General features: G+C 42.9%; 1 long non-coding RNA gene across 1 annotated transcript in view; it reads left to right on the forward strand.

The window, feature by feature from the left end:
* The window catches only part of LOC138753185 (uncharacterized), a 91,215-nt gene extending 86,244 nt beyond the window's left edge, over positions 1–4,971 (forward strand). Inside the window, exons 4-6 of the long non-coding RNA XR_011351022.1 lie at positions 3,226–3,271; positions 3,402–3,448; positions 4,859–4,971. This is a non-coding gene — a long non-coding RNA (uncharacterized lncRNA). The remainder of the gene's footprint in view (positions 1–3,225; positions 3,272–3,401; positions 3,449–4,858) is intronic.
* Positions 4,972–6,000: the final 1,029 nt, after the last annotated feature.

The raw sequence follows: 6,000 nt of genomic DNA on the forward strand, positions 1-6,000 counted from the left end.
CCACAGCACGGAAGTGAATTGCACCCCCCACCCCCCCTCCCCCCCGGTCGGTTGCAACATGTGCCAGAACACCAAAGCAGGAGACTCCAGTGATGAGGAAAGCTCTGGTGCATGTCTCTGTGGAGGCATCCAGAATGGGTATGGCCTCTGGCCAGCAAGTGAATCTGTCCACCACCGTGAGTAGGCAGCACAACCTCCTGGAGACTGGCAGGAGTCCAATTATGTCAACGTGGATGTGTTGGAACCTCGGGTCATGGCGCCAAACTGCTGGAGTTGGTGCTTGGTGTGCCGCTGGACTTTGGCCATCTGGCACTCCATGCCATTCTCCTCAGGCAAGTTACTGGCTACCAGGATGTCGTCGAGGTAGATAAAGAGAAAAGGCAAATCTCTGCCGACTGCATCCATGAGGCACTGAAAAGTCTGCACTGCATTTTGTAAACCAAACATCAAGCATAGGAACTCGAACAGAATGAATGGGGTGATGATAGCGGTCTTTTGGACGTCATCCAGGTGAATGGTGATCTGATGGTATCCTCGAATTAGGTCGACTTTGGAGAAAAGCTTTGCACCATGGAGGTTCGCTGCAAATTCCTGGATATGGGGGAATGGATAGAGGTCCATCATTGTTACATCATTGAGATGTCTGTAATCGCCACAGGGACTTTGGCACCAAGTGGAGGGTTGAGGCCCATGGGCTATCGTAACGATGGACAATGCCCAGCTCCTCCATGCGCCTAAACTCTTCCTTGGCGAGGTTGAGTTTGTCTGGTGCTAGGTGGCAGGCACATGAATGCCATGGTGGGCCAGTGGTGGCAATGTGGTGTTAGACACCGTGCTTTGGCATGGCTTTACTGGCCGTGTTGGGTTTCAATGGAAGCGAGTTAAGTGGAAGGCTCATTGGACTTGCCGAGGGGCACCATGTGGAAAGTCTCAGCATGGACTAGTCATCTGCCCTGGAGGTTGAGGAGTAGGGAGTGCACCCAGAGAAAATCCATGCCTAGCAGGGTTTTTTCCACTGAAGCAAGCGTGAAGGACCATTGGAATGTGGTGCCATCAAAACATACAGGAATCTGTCTTTTTCAAAAGGTTCTGTTGGCAGTGTTATTGGCCATTCATAGGGAAGAGCCATGGAGTCTCGTGCACATCTCGAGTGCCATAGGGGGTATGACACTTATCTCTGCCCCTGTGTCCATGAGGAACCTGTGGCCTGAGATGCTGTCCCAGATGTGGAGAAGGCTATTCATTCAGCCAGCTGCTGCAGCCACTAATGGGGGCTGGCCCCATTATTTCCCGGGAACGAACATGGCTGGCAGACCTTGCAGGTGGATGCCCCACAATATTGGTGGTAGAAACACCATTTGGGATTGGACCTCTCCATCTTCTGGCGGGGTGGGGCCTGCTCACATGGTGAACTGGATTTGGGCATTGTCCTCGGTGATGGCCATGAACATGGTTGACCGAGTATATGGCTTTGCACTTCAAACTGTAGAGAACATCCACTCTGCTGCAACCTTGCGCGGGTTACTGAAGTCCACATCAGCCAATAGGAGTCTGATGTCTTTGAGCATCTGCTCGACAAATGCCTGCTTGAACATGAGGCAAGACTTATGCCCTTTCGCCAGTGTGACCATCTCGTCCATGAGGGGAGAGGGCATCCTATCACCTAGGCCATCCAAGTGCATGACCCTGGAAGCTCGATCTCATCATGGGAGGCCATAAATGCTAATGAGGAGGTTTTTCAGAGCCATGTATTTGCCTTTCTCTGGCAGCACCTGAATGAGGTCATTGACTCGTGAGGCAGCATCCTGGCCGAGCGAGCTGATGACGTAGAAGTATCTTATCGAATTGGAGGTTATCTGTTTGATCTGGAACAGGACCTCATCTTGGCTGAACCAAGTGCAGGGCCTATTGGTCCAGAAAATTGGCAGCTTCAATGCAACGGTGCCTACAGCTGCTTGTTTCATTGTTTTGAGTCTTCAGGACGTGGATACTCATTGGGGTCACCAATGTAGCTAATTGTGAGTGAGCGCAGCAAAGAGACTGAGACAACAGGCTGTGTGCTCGAATATCACAACTGTTTTATTTTGAATTCCGTGCTGCAGCCTTTAAGTCCGTCCTCGGTCCCACTTTTAACTTCCCGGTGCTTGTGTTCCAATGATGCAAGCACTTACACGACCTTCCAGGCTGGACTGGAAGAGATGGCCCTGCGAAGCCATCCTTGCCACGGCTGCCCTGCCGAAAATGCGTGAGAATCAGGGCCGGTTTGCTGTTGCAAACATGTGCATTGTCACACCCTGCTTATATTTTCAGCATTTTACAAAGTTGCATTTAAATAAATGAGGAAAAAGTGACAAAGCAAATGAATTAAGAATTGCTTGAGAGAAGATCTGATGGAGAACATAATTGTTTCCTTTCAAGCAAATTCTAGATTTGCAAAAGGAAAGTAAAACTGGCATGATGCTTTCTTTCCTGTGGCAAAAATTTCACATAGATAAGGTTAAAACAAAACACTGCAGTGCTGATATAGTTAAGGAGTATATGAATGTTGTGCCCTTTTACCCATAGGAATAGGGCTTGTAGATACCACATCCATGACTTATTTAATGTTTCATCTTCACAGTGGCTTGCTTAGAATTAATATTTTCCACTGAGAAACTGAAACTATTGCAAAATAACTCAAATTTTAATTTTAAGCCAAATTGCAAAAGTTCTGTATCTATTTGGATCTTTGAATATTTTATCATGCTTAACAGAACACATATAAAGATGCTCCATTAAAGAGCAGATCAAGGTTTGAATGCTGTTTTAATTGCAGGCTGAATTGTAAGTTTTTCCTGTCAGTTGACAATAATAGGAAATGGACCCGGGACAAGATGATTCTCATTCATTATGGGAGTTCTAATAAGTGGGGGCACTCATCTCAGCTGTGCAAGTCGTGATTATATTCTTGTAGTTTGGATTCTCCAGTAAAATCATCAGAAAACCACATTACAGCCAATAATGTTCCCAATGGCCATAACCCACCTGAACTTCTGTGACCCTCATCTTGCTTCTGTATCACTACTAGAGTAAGCCTGAACTCAGTCAGCCTCTCAAATGCTGTACCCAGTTAGAATGAAATATCATCAAACGTTTTCACCAACATTCATCCAACAACATTATTGCAGCAGTGAATGTAATCAGCTGTCTTTATATTGTTAAGTCATATTATTATCTTTTTGACAGAACCTTAACATGAACACCACTCCTTATGGATGAATACTCACAGCAGGTGATTCTTTCTGAAATAAATCATAATAGGATTTACGTTTATTGCCCATCAGTGCAGGTAATCATTCGCTGGTGGTCCCAGTTTCTCAGATAATGAGAAGCTTTTCAAAACCCTCTTTCCTCTCTTTCAGCCATGATGAGTGACTGTCACAATCAAGGCCAGCCATAGTTATTCTTGGTAAGCTGGCACCTTGAACCATTACAGTCCATGTGGAAAAGGTCTCATAACATTAAGCAGTTTTGATACACTAAATGCCATGCTGGACCATAAATTAGAGTAGGTTATGAGTTACAATTCATAAGAAATTGTTTTTAGTGATTTTAGTTTAGAAACAATTGCAATGTTTATTTTCCTTCAAGAAATATTGTACATCTTTGCAGGTACAAAGAAACAAAAAGGAAATATAAGTATCAACTGAGAATGATTTTATCAGAATTCGCAAAGGAAATATTGGTGAAATAAGTGAGACCAAACATTCAGGAACATAGGAATGGATTAGGATTGGAGGAAGGGCTGGGGAGGGGCAAAGACATGATAAACTGCTGACTGCTGACTGCTGTCAGCAGCTATCATTTCCAGACCCCTCTCAGTACTTCACCTCACTGCTTTTCATGCTTGACATCTCTTCTTCCCACCCCAGTCACGTAAAATGCTCCCTACCAGAATCACTGACTGCCATTTCTCTCCAATGGATGGTTCCTGTTCTGTTGAGTCCCTTCAGCTCATCTTAATTGCTCAAGACTTTAGCATCTGTGATTCTTGTGTTATTCTGGAAATAGATTTTGTCATTTCACCTATTGTAGAGCTCGTTGAAAGAATCAAAGACTTGTTGATCCAAACCAAGGCTTTTATTAGCAAAAGACAGGAGCTCTTCACAGGTGGCCGACCAGTCCGGAATGATCCGACCTGGCTAGGGACACAACCCTTTAAGGCCCAGACAATAGGTGTGGCTTAGCTCTCAGCCAATCGCTGTAAGCACAGTCTAGATACAGTAACTATATACACTATGTACATTGGTGATAGATCTGTACTATCACACCTATTGAGCCCGTTATGTCATTCAGTAAAGCCATGATTGTAGATTAACTACAATCTCTTACCTTCTTACCCATTGTCTTTATCTGCCAGCCACTCGCACCATCCTTCCTCCAATTCTCTTCCACTTCCCTTCTTTTCTCCTATCAGGGTTTATCTTTCTCAACCCTCTGCCTCTTTCTACCATCACCTCCTCAGTTCTTACTCTCCCCCCCCCCATTTCTTCCCCCCATTTCTTCCCCCTCCCACCTGTATTTACTCATTGCACATGTCTCGGCTCATCCCTCACTCTTTATTCAGGTTTTTTGCCCTTTTTCTTATTATTCCTAATGGAGGGTTACAGCCTGAAACATGACTGTCTATTGCCTTCCATGAATGCTGCCTGACCCACTGTTCTTCCAGCTTTTTGTGTTGCTCCAGTTTTCCAGAATTTGTATTCTCTTTAGTTTATCAACAATAACTTACCTTTGCCCATTCCCTTTATACCTCTGGTCAACAAAAATGATTCATTTAAAATGATTTAACAATTCACTAATGTCTCTATCTCATCAGATACATTCTGAAATTTTAAGAACCGGCTGCAGTGATAACACTGGACAACAATATTTTTTCAAAAGATTTGCTTCCTGAAAAAAAAATTGGGGATTATGATAGACAACTTCAAGATGAACACAAAGATAATTTCAGAATTGCTGTATTGTGTAGGAAGTTGAAGAAACATTAAATTAACTTTTATTGAATTTATCATGTTCAATTGCTTAATTATGTTTATGTTTATGTTATGTTCAACTGACCTAAACATGTTTTGCCACTGATTTTTGTTTGTACTCACCATCTGATGCCTCTTGTGACAGTGTCCAAAAATAGATCGATTCCAGTTCCCCTGATATCACTTTTCCTTGGTCAAAATGTCCTGGTGAAATATTTTCACCATGTTCTTCAATGACTGCACCAAGATCAGCAGGGAAGAAGTCCAAGTGCAAATTAATTTTCAATGACACTACACTTCATGGTTTGTATGTTTGAAGTAGATTTAATATATGTCAGGAAATCACAAAAATAGATTATATCTAAAAAGTAGTATGTGATGGGAAAAAAAAACCTTCTGTGATCAGCATCCCAAAATCCATAAAATACACCCAACAATGTTTAGGAAGCAAACTTTTCATTGTCTGCGGTAATAGGATCATTGATTTGGATCTTGTGGAATTGTCTAAATTCTACATTTCATCCCCATAGATTAAGAGGTGGAAAATGTAACCCTGCTGCTCAGTAAGGGAGAAGGGAAGTTTCATTCAAGTTAGCCTGACATTAACAGAAATATTTGTAGAAATCATTATTCATGATTCAACAACTGATTAATTGGAAAACACAATGTAATTCGACAGATCCAACCAACAATGTTGAGTGAAAGCAAAATCCTGCTTGTCAGATGAGGTATAACCAAAAAGATAAGAGAAAAGAATAGAAGCATAAAACACTATAACACAGAAACAGGCCCTTCAGTCCAATTGGTCTGTGCCAAACTATTATTCTGCCAAATCCCATTGATCTGTATTGGGCCTGTTGCCCTCCATATGCCTCCCATCCATGTACTATCCAAATTTTTTTTTAAATGTCAAAATTGAGCCCATATTCACCACTTCAGCTGGCACCCCATTCTACATTTTCACCACTCTCTGCATGAAGAAGCT

This window comes from Narcine bancroftii, chromosome 1 (assembly GCF_036971445.1).
Source record: "Narcine bancroftii isolate sNarBan1 chromosome 1, sNarBan1.hap1, whole genome shotgun sequence".
Taxonomy (NCBI): Eukaryota; Metazoa; Chordata; class Chondrichthyes; order Torpediniformes; family Narcinidae; genus Narcine; species Narcine bancroftii.